Here is an 11,837-nt window from a genome sequence, read left to right as displayed (position 1 = left end):
AAGTGCATAAAAAAGAAGAGAAAATACAGATTTTTTGTCTCAGTTAACATATCATGCTCAAAATGGGGTAGGAAGAAGTGAGAACTTATAAACTCCTACCCCCTAAACACTTGAAACTTTAGAGTCCTACTGTCATTAAAAAAAATCAAAATCAAAATCAAAATGGCAGTCAGAAGTAACAGTTACTAATATTTACCCATACATTTTCCCATTTTATGCTGGTTTGTCTTTCTAAACCCTTACACCAAGTTGTTATCTGCAATACACACCTTATTGCTTTCTGTCACCCATATGTGTATCTATTGAAAATTACCTCCTTGTACTTTCTTTTGAATTGTGTTAAGCTATTGCTTTGTTTTAAATCATCATGTAACTTGTTCCATAACTTTACACCTTTAATTGAAATACAGAAGCTCTTTCTTGTTCTAAAATTGCGGATCTTGAAGTTTGAGTGACCCCTTAAGTTATACCCCCCTTCTCTTTCAGAAAACGTGCTCTGTATGTACTCAGGTAACAACTTTTTAGATACTTTGAACATAAATTGAGCCATTTTAAATTCTACAAGCTCCTCAAATTTGAGAATTCTGGATATTATGAAGAGCGGGTTTGTATGCTCATAATAACCGACATTATGGATGATTCTAATGGCTCGTTTCTGTAGGACGGTTACCGGATGTAAAGAGGTCTTGTAATTAACTCCCCACACTTCACAACAATATGATAGATATGGTAAAACCAGAGAGTTATATAGAATATGAAGTGATTCAGCATTCAATACATGTCTAGCTCTAGCCAATATGGATATACTTCTACTGAGTTTACTCTGTAAATATTTAATATGAGGTTTCCAACTGATTTTGTCATCTATTATTAAACCGAGGAACTTATTAGTAAAAACCCTTTCTAGAGTTACGTCCTCTATTTGAACTTGGATTTCAGTATTTTTATAACAGTTCCCAAAGACCATGATTTTCGTCTTGTCCAAATTTAGGGATAATTTATTATGGTCAAACCATATCTTTAACTTACTAATCTCTGAGGTGACTGTTGAGAGAAGATGCTCTAAGTTGTCGCCAGAGACTAGAATATTTGTGTCATCAGCGAATAAGATAAATTTTAATACATTGGACACTTTACTGATATCATTTATATAGAGATTAAATAAAACTGGTCCCAATACTGATCCTTGTGGTACTCCACAGACAGTCTCCTGCCAGTCAGATTCCACATCTCCCAATTTCACAAATTGTTTTCGGCTCTTTAAATAACTCCTCATCCAGTCAGAAACTACTCCCCTAATTCCATAGCGTTCTAATTTTTTAAGTAGGATTTCATGATTTATTGTATCAAAAGCTTTCTTTAGGTCTATAAATATCCCTACTGCCAGTTTCTTACTATCTGTTGCGTTGGTTATTTCTTCTATTAAGTCAGTTACGGCCAGCGATGTTGACCGGTTTGCTCTGAATCCATATTGACTGCTGATAAGTAGCGAATGTTTTCTATGAATTGTTCCACTCTTTTCTTAAAGAGTTTTTCCAGGATTTTAGAAAATTGTGGGAGAAGAGAGACAGGCCTGTAGTTAGTGAAGAGGTGTTTGTTGCCAGTTTTATACATTGGTTTATATGATTATGACAAAGAGAGATTAAAAGATTTCTCAGACATCCATAAAAGAATCAAAGCAACACTCCAGCTGTTTTTGATGAAAGAATAACATTATAACACTAATGTAAAGCTCAAAAAAGTTGATTTTACATAATACATTATTTTATAGCACAATCAAGTAACTATGTTACCTTAAGAAGGTTTATATCAAGCAGAGCTTGAAATAAATTTCACTTGGCATCTTGAAATTGGGAGTGTGTCTCTTTTAGAAGCTCCCGCTCCTCCTGACACTCCGCCTTCGGCACAGCAGTGCCTTTCATTGTGCCCTTTACCGTATTTTCTGCACTATAAGGCGCACCTAAAAACCTTCCATTTTCTCAAAAGCCGACAGTGCGCCTTATAATCCGGTGCGCCTTATATATGAACCAATATTGAGCCACAACAGGCTCGCAACTACGGTAAGCAGCCGCCGACTTCATTTTCCCCCGTAGAAGAAGAAGTGCGCGGTGCACGCTGGGTTTTGTGTAAAGACCCCAAAATGGCTCCTATTAAGAGACACGCTTACGATGCAGAGTTTAAGCTCAAGGCGATCAGTCACACAGTAGAACAGGGGAATAGAGCAGCAGTGAGAGAATTTAACATGAACAAATCAATGGTGCGGAAGTGGATATACTGTATATTGTGATTGCACGAACGTTTGATTTATTCTATGCGCCTTATAATGTGGTGCGCCTTATTGTGAGGAAAATACGGTACAACTATTTTTAGGAGTGCTGGACTGACACAACACTCCAGGTACGTCTTTTGATGAGAGAATTCATATTACACTTACTTTTCATAAATTTGAATTTACTCATTTTTAACACTTTGGATGGAGTAGCTTGTCAATTTTCCTTAGGAGATCAATAAAGTACATTCTATTGTATTCTATTCTACAAAATAATCTAAAACTCAAAAAGTTGATTTTACATAACACCCTCCTTGTTATGGGTGTTATTGTAAAACCTGTTGTGCATTGGTATTGAATGCACCTCTACATTTATTTCACTGCACTTGCACATTTTTAAAGTCTCTCTGTTCTGCTCTGAACGTTTTGCCCATTCTTCTCTACAAAATGGAACAAGCTAGGCCAAATTTTTGGAAAACGTCGGTGAACAGCAATTTGTAAGAATTACTTCAGATTTCCAGTGAGTTTATGTCTGGGGGTTTAAATGCTTTGAAATAATGTATTGTAGTGCTGCCTGCCAGTTTTGCGTTAATTTTTTCTTCTGTCTCAAGTCTATTTTTAACCTCTAACACAAATACGTCATATTTATCTCCATGAATTTGAAAGCATGATGCTGCCACCGCCATGTTTAATAGTTGCCCTCTGGTGAACTGCAAATGTATGTCAAATTTCTGTTTGTTAATTTCAAATGTATGGTCTTTCTATTCATATCTCACCTTAAAGCTCACGCATTAAAGCTGAGTCAATGCAACAAACCTGTAAAGCTGAAGGGCTATTCATTATTTCACAAGTCCTTATAAATTAAGCATCACAACCCTTTATGAATCCAGATATGAATAAACCCAAAGGTGAAGCAAACAAAATGGAAGATCCATTATTTGCGAAGCTTTTCAACTAAACAAATTGTCAAAGCAAACGCCATTTGGCAACAAAATGAAGTTCTGATGTTCATGATAATGCGTTTTGCACAAACAGACTGTAACGGATATCCAGATGTAATTACAGATGAGCATTGTTTGTTCAGAGGACAGTCCTTAATCATAATGAGGCTTCGCAATTACCACAAAACCCCCCCAAAAAACAGAATACGGCCCATGTATCATTGATGAAAAGGTAGTGGGGGGGGAGTAAAAATAAAAAATGTATTGCATGAATGATACATTAGCTTGTGTACCAACTTCTCAATGACTAATTAGGCTGCTGTTCATAGAGAGACCAGGAATGCGTAGTCCCCACCCAGTACAACTCCTGCTTGCGCTGGTGGTTGTAGGAGTTCGTCCTCTGAGTGGTTACCTTTCAGACAAAGCAAATATTTTTGGCATTCATTTCTATCCTTTTAGCGGCTGTCAGCGAACGGACGAGTCTAATTAGTAGGAAGCAGAGATCAGACATCTAAATTATGTAAAAGTTACACCCAGGCACTCAGAACAGCCAGGGTGCATGCTTGCTGCTCACTTCAGCTGCCTTGCAAATAAATCTGCTGCTATAAGAAGCCGTAAAGCATAATAATATGCTAATAAAGAGAGGCGTATAGAAAAGGATTTTTTGGGGGGAGAGGGGGGTGGGAAGGGTGAATGAGTGCTGATTAACCTTTATTTTCTGATTCATTCTCTGAACGTTAACGTCTCCGTGTGGAAAATAACAGTCAACGACAGGACCTTGGTCTTTTTCAATAAAATGATTACCCGAAAGAATAAGCATGAGCTTTCAGGAACATTGACAGGAAGTTTGTAGCTAATTAACTAGAATACTGCTAACTTGCATTTATACACTGAAATATAAATGTAGGACTGTGTGGGGGGGAGGGGGGAGGATCCATGCACAACTTAAATAGGACAGACGTAAAAAAAAAGAAAAAAAAAGTGTGTTTTCAAAATGGAAAGCTTACTCATCCGTAGCAACTACCTCCACCGATTCCAGTGAAGCATGGACTTCCTTAATAACACTGTCAGAAATGAACATGATAAGAACTAAAGAGGATTTGTTGTGCCTGACTTGACAGTTTGAATTCGGTGGTTGTGTTTGTGTAACCCCCCAGACGTACCTGACTGCTTGATGAATATATTAGAAGCACGGCGATTTTCCTTGTAGCTAAATAAAACATGGCCAACTCTGAATTCTTCTTATTTGGAGGAGTCAGCCAAAGAACCAAAGAAAAAGAAAATATGTCATGACTTTATAGGATCTGTTCAAATAAATGTCCAAATGATCATTTTAATGTAAAAAGTAATTACAATCTGAAAAATCCTCAACTAAGTCTTCATGATGTGGACAATGATAGATATTTTGCTGGTGAGAAAGATGCAAAATGCTAAATCTCTAGCCTTTAAATCCCAGGTGTATTCTGAAGTCTACCTTTTGCAATAATCAAAAGTCAAGATTTTTATTTTGTAAATCTTTTTACAAACTTTAGTTTGAAAGATTAATAGATTAACATTTTATATGCCTAACTTTTGGTTAATTGGTACCATGGAGTATTAGGGCAATACTAATAAAAAAAATAATAAAATTACAAGAACAAAGTCATAACAATTCGGGAAAAAAGTCATGCTGTTACGATAATTATTTATGCTAATTTTCTATAAGACTATTTGCCAGCTATCAGGAGTTGGAGTCATTTTGGTTTGATCAGGGATATAATGACTTCATAAACATTATCTGAAACATACACACACACACACACACACACACGCACACACACACACACGGATGAGAATCAGAACCATGAAAATGTGGTGCAAATAATATATTATCAGATTTAAATATCATGCAATTTGAAATTTGGTATGGATATTTAAATCTATAAACTATTAAAAATACTTTACTTTTACAAAAAGAACTGCTAAAGGGAAAATTTGACCAATTGCCATGAGTTCACTGTTCATTTATTCATTTAGCCACATAAGCAATAATGTTGTCATATGTAATTTGTATGTATGTATGTAACATTATATGTAATTTCACCTAGAATGCTTTTCTTTTCCCATTATAAACAAATGCGCTATCATTTTTGCAGAACTATTTTTAGATTTTGAAATCAGTTTGAATTTGTGGAAACGTCAAAAGCCTATCTAAACATTTAAAGTGTAATTCAGTTGTGGCACTTCATTGCAACTATTCCATAAAAAATGCTTAAATCTACATTTGTTATTTTACTTTTATTTAAAATCCTTAGTTGGTCCTTTATCATTTTTAACCAAAGTTATTAGGGGCCATTGTCAGAGGTCCAAAGAGCCAATTGTGACTCCGGAGCCACAGGTTTCAAACCCTTTCGTTGAAATTTTAGAAGAAGAAAAAAATACGCGTAGGTCCGTCTGAAGGAATGGAGTTTCCCTTTCAGAACAGCAGCGACAGTCAAAGGATGCTCCACTGCAGTTCTGAAATGTGTAACATGAGCTTTTTGATGATCTTTAAGAACAAACTAAATGCTTCATTATATTTTGCAAAATGCATGAAGTGAAAACCCGCAAAACGTATTAGAAACAACAACAACAAAAGATCACATTTTACAAGTCACTCATAAAGCAAAGAGAAACTAGTGGTGTACACCAGCTGTTGGCTGAAACACAGTACAGGATATTAAATAGTTAAAGTTCAAGTGTTTATTATTCTGGAGGCGCAAAAGCGAGGAGCAGCTGCGGCAGACGACGAAAGAGAAAAAGGGGGGGGGGAGAGATTTTCTCCCTCGATACAATGTAATGGACTGAGATTTCACAGAAACCTTACACTTTCAGAGATATATGAGCAATGGAAGAAAAGAAAAAAAACACCACTAATGCCACTCAAAAAGAAACATTCAGCAGCAGAGAGAATGCTGCACGCTTCTAAATGGTCCATTTCAATAATGATAAGAGGTGGGCTACATCTAAGACAAACACGAGCCCACTCAGATCATCTTGACCCTCTCTAGCGATGTCTGTTTAATAGTCTGAGTACTTTCTGAGGCAATATTTTTACGTTGCCGCTCCTGGCAGAGTGCAACTGGATTTTGTTTTTTAGATCAACCACTTCATATGTGGCCGAAGCGTGGTTAGGTTTCAGGGGTGGGGGGTTCTCAGTTGCTTTGAGTGGAATACGAATCCGCAGTATGTGTGTCGAATTCAGTGTGTGTCATCGGTCATCAGTATGCTGTTTCAACTGTAATTAGAGTTTGCTAACCAGACTGCTAAAATGTGTTAAATTAGGGTGTTAACATATTCATGCTCTCTCACTGCCGGTAAAGTATGCCCAAGAGCTCTGTTTATACCAGAAACATTTGCATGTTTTATGGCATTGCTGGTTTGAAAATAGCATTCCTTCAAGTGGAGTGTGTCTTTGGGTGCTTCTGCTGCGTTTAGAGTGAGGGTCACCACCAAGTTGATCTTTGTGTCGATCAGAGTAGGTCCCAAAACATTGAAGGAATTTAATATGTTATTTTAACCTATCAGATATTCTAATGTCTGCTTAGACCTTTTTTTAGTGTTGTAGTTTGGCCTCCATCCAGAAGAGGGCGCTGCTCTCCTTAAGCAGAGCCAATTGATAAAGAAATAAAGGTGGCGGAGGTATCCCAGAACAGGAAACTGACGCAGTCCAAACGGAGTCCTTTGTGGGATGAAAAATGAACCTTATGGGGTTCCGTCTTGAAACGTCTCATGATGTTAGGTTGGGTCGCCGTACTGATGTACAAGAAAATCTACAGGAAGGCATAACATGGCAGACAGTGTTTCGGAAGAAGCTGACAAGCTACCACTTTCATTTGACTTGCATTTTAATTCACTTTTTTCCAATGACAGAACAGTCTACCTGCTAAAAATGACCCGGAATGACATTCTGCTAAGGCCCACCTGAAATGAAAGCTAGATTTCCTGGCTAAAAGCGTTCTGCGCTCCGCCAAAGTCGCCAAGTTAAAAGTCTTGTTCACATATTGCCAGATATCTGAGAAAACAAATACATTCTTATGTGTTTTGGCCTCTCAATCTCACAAAAAATCATTTTAATATAATTAAAAATGATTACTAATAAAAAGTCAAACCAAAGTGGAGATTTGAGAAACCCTCGTATTTGTGGGAAAACTGAGGTTACGCAGTATATCCACATACTTCCCAATCGACTGTCGTGTGTTTTATTAACTTCAGATTCTAATACGCTATTTTAAACTAGTTGAACCTATATCTCTGTCAACAAAAATTAACCTGGTATCATGTTTGATTCATGTTTAGAAGCAATCTGATTGGCTTACATAGGATTTTGCTTTGCGCCACACTGCCCCCTATGGGTTTGGCACGTCTAAGACAAGAGGGGCAGATTTGTGTGGACTCTTGTGGATGAAAACGTTTCGGATACCGACCTCCGTGTGTGCGATATTATTTTTTCAAAGATGTGGTGGGCATATTGGTATTGCAAAAACCCAGTTAGGTGGGTATAATTCCAAAGTCAGTGAGGCACAAAAAACTATTTACAGGTGGTGAGTTACTAAAAGAAACACTATCTATGTCTGTCGACACCTTAGCTAAAGACTATAGAAACAAAGATATCACAAATGCTGTCTGGACTGTCGTACGGCCAGTTACTGTTGCCAGAAAGAGAATGTATGTCAACAAGTGCTCCAGTATTTATTTTTGTTTGAATGTTTCTATCTGGAGTGTGATGAGTCAGTGGGTATTTCACCATGATGTTTATACGTACGACCACAAATGTGGAGTATGTTTTTTTTTTCCCCTCACTTTTACTGTTAAATTGGAGGACAAGAGGTGAGAACATTTACCACAACTTTAAATGGTATCCCCATTCATAAATTAGTGGTTACTGCAGCAGATGGCCCAGCAGCAATACGAGGAACACATTCCGGTTTTATAGCTTTATCCTGCAAAGACCCGGAGTTCCCAGATTTCCACAGTTATCACTGTGGGATACATCAGCAGGCTCTCTCGCTGGCAAAAATGCAGGGCTTTTTTGTCATGTGATGATGCTTGTTGTCAAAATTGTTAACTAAAGGCAAAAGGACTGCAGCACAAGGTGTCCTTACTGGACGTTCCTTACGCACATTAGGTGTTAGAACTTTTTGTCTTTTGTTCCTGCTTCGTCCATTTCTTTGGGGTTCATTTGCTTCAATTTTTGTGTATTCCTTGTGTTAGTTTCCAAACTTCTGAACTTGCTCCTCACCCCACTCAGCTCCTTCAGACTAGCCCACAGCAATCAGCAAACACCTGGTGGAACTGCACACTGCACTTTCATGTGGACATAGCATCTGCATAATCTGACAGGCGTCTTCAGGGTGTGTTTGTCATGGAGGACATTGTCAACCTTGTCACAAATCGTTTTTTTGCCCCCTTGAATTTAAACTGTATACAAAAATAATGTAGGATGCCCTCTTTTCACCTAATATGGAATAAATTGAGCTGCTAAGTGACACTGAACTGCAGTTCGAGGCAAACGACAGTAACTTGTGGGAAGTTGCGAAGCAGAGAAAAAAAAACAACCCCTCCTCTCATCTTGTGGAGTGGAAGTGAAGGGATTTCTCGGCTCCACATAATCTCTGTGAGATGGCCTTCTCACAAATGGGAATAATCAAAGCACAGCACCGGACACGGCTTACTGGAAGACAGTGTGACTGCGTGAGACTGGGCAGAGCTACGGCCATCACACCGACTTCGGACGGAGTACAGTGTTCGGTGGAATGCTGTGTGTTAGAGCTCCTGTTCTGCACTTTGCCGATTAAGTAGGTGAGGAAATATCTGAACTCTTTCCCCACTAAAATAGAGTGAAATACACTTTGATTTCAGCTCTACTGACTGACTTGAAGAGATTGTTACATATTGTGTTTGTATTGTCCCTTGACAAAGCATACATACTTTAACTGGATGTGATGTGACCAAGGCTGTCGCAATAAATCAATTAGTTGCATGACAAATTAAAATGAGCTCGATAATTTCCATTCTGATGACTTATCTTTTTTGAAGGGCAATTTTGCTAACTGAGAACTAATAATCCTTTATATTTATGGTTTTGGTTGGGTGGTGTTTTTATTTTATTTTCATTTATTGCTTTTGGTTCTGTTTTATTTTGGATACATAAAATGTCTTCCAGTTCTGGTATCAAGTGTTCTGTACAAAATTAAAGTTTTATTAGTCTTTGACAAGGCTAGCTTGCATCACTACGCCATTATCAATAGATTATTTGAAAACGGTCTCAAAACGTCAATATTATAGTTTATCGCGATTATTCCTGGAACAGTTTATCATCCAACAAAATGTATCGTGACAGGCCTTGAGGTGGCATACCCACAGTGACATATAGTAATAAAGTTGATGGAAGATAAGACACAGTCTTCAAGATTTTTGCAAATCTGAAAAGTGTGGGGTGAGTTTGTATTCAGTGCACATGTTTGAATGCTTGGTCAAATGACTGTCCACACCACTTTGACTTGTTCTATTACATAAAATCACAAAAAATATGTTGAAATTTGTGAATGCTATCTAATAGATCGTGAGAAACTGCTCTTTCAAATTATTTTACTCTTTCTCCTTCAGAGTTTGTTTTAGAGGATCAAGCCATTTAAAAAAACATACTGTTGCATGTGAATTATATCCATATATATATATATTTATATATATATATATATGGAATTTCCCTTTGATGTTTTTCTGTAAGAAAATAATCTGTTGAATATATCAATACAATGGTATTTATATTTTTCTTTCTATTTTTCTAGAAAGAAAAATATAAATGCTTTCTATATATATATATATATATATATATATATATATATATACAGTACAGACCAAAAGTTTGGACACACCTTTTAATTCAATGAGTTTCCTTTATTTTCATGACTACTGACATTGTAGATTCACACTGAAGGCATCAAAACTATGAATAACACATGTGGAAATATGCACTAAACAAAAAAGTGTAAAACAACTGAAAATACCCCTTATATTCTAGTTTCTTCAAAGTAGCAACCTTTTGCTGTGATTACTGCTTTGCACACACTCTGCATTTTCTTGATGAGCTTCAACAGGTCGTCACCTGAAATGGTTTTCACTTCATAGGTCAACCTGCCCTGTCAGGTTAATAAGTGGGATTTCTTGCCTTATAAATAGTCATGAAAATAAAGAAAACCCATTTTAATTAGAAGGTGTGTCCAAACTTTTGGTCTGTACTGAATATATACTGTATATACGTATATATGTATATATATATATAAAGCATTTATATTTTCTAGATTGGTTGCTGGTTTGATCTCTACAGCTAATTTGAAGGTGTGAAGAACTCCCGATGAGAAGTTAGCAAGCAGCAAGCGGCGTCTGAACAAACTAAATTAAGAAGCTGTACCTTGTATTTGGAGCTTAAGTGGATGCGAAGTCCTTTAGTTTTGTTTGTTGGCATTGTGTTTCCTCTCTCAGCATTTGTTCTCACATTCACCTCTGGTGGTGTCACACTCCAATGAGCACTCTGGTGTCTAAAGTTGTTTTATGACTCTGGCTTAGCAAATACAGAGAGCTGCCAATTGAGAAATTGTGTGCCATTAAAGTCGGGGTTTGTGAAGTATTTATGAGTAATCACTACCTAATCTGCTCAGGAATGTGGTCCAGATTGGCCATAAAAATTTATACACCCACAGCTGGGATTTAGTGTCTGTTTATCTGAGGATTTCTATTACTGCCCATTAAGATTTTTTTTTAATCATTATTTAGCAAAAGGAAGTAATTATTGGCACCGCTAACACTTCTTATAAAATCAATGTAATTGAGGCGTTTTATATTTTTTCAAGAATACCCTTTTTCTTTATGATGCTCAAAATTTCCATTGACGTTTTAAAAGCAATTTACAACTTCCTGTTTATCTGGGGTATAAATATGATTCTTTAAAATGGGAAACACAGCAGATCATTAGATATACATACTGTATATATAAACAAGAGAATTCGAGACTCAGCATCAGCTTTACCGACTAAGATTTTGCGCACAAATCGCGATATCTGCCACCGACCTGAAGCTCAAAGTTTAAACAGCTTGTGTCCAGGATGTGTGGGGTCTGCACAGATGTTAGCTGTGATGAGGGTGATGTGGGAGGTAAGAAAAAAAAAATCTTTCTATATATATACAGTATATCATCAAAGTTCACCCTTAGAAAACTATGACAAACGTTTTATTGTGAGATTACTCTGATGATTATAGGCACCTTTATTTTGACATTTTAAATGCTTTTACAATAAAAAAACAACTATATATCTCAAAGTAAATGTATTTTCTTTGCTGTATTAATTACCTCCTTCAATTACAATTTGCTAACATCTTGAGTAAGTTGCCGTATTGTTCGGGTTCATTTAAATAAAACACATGTCTTCATCTCAGCATGCTGAGCTACCTGATTAAAGAAACAAATGTGCAAAATCAAATGCTTTTTCAAAAGGGAAAAAAACACAAGACACAAAAAGCAGATGGTCCTATTATTAGCTGTGAAGCTTGATTTTATATCCTTGTTGCACTTGCTCGTGTTTTCTGTGTACAGCGAAAAAGCTAAATGT

The sequence above is a fragment of the Xiphophorus couchianus genome, chromosome 18 (genome assembly GCF_001444195.1).
Source record: "Xiphophorus couchianus chromosome 18, X_couchianus-1.0, whole genome shotgun sequence".
Taxonomy (NCBI): Eukaryota; Metazoa; Chordata; class Actinopteri; order Cyprinodontiformes; family Poeciliidae; genus Xiphophorus; species Xiphophorus couchianus.
This window is presented reverse-complemented; position numbering follows the sequence as displayed.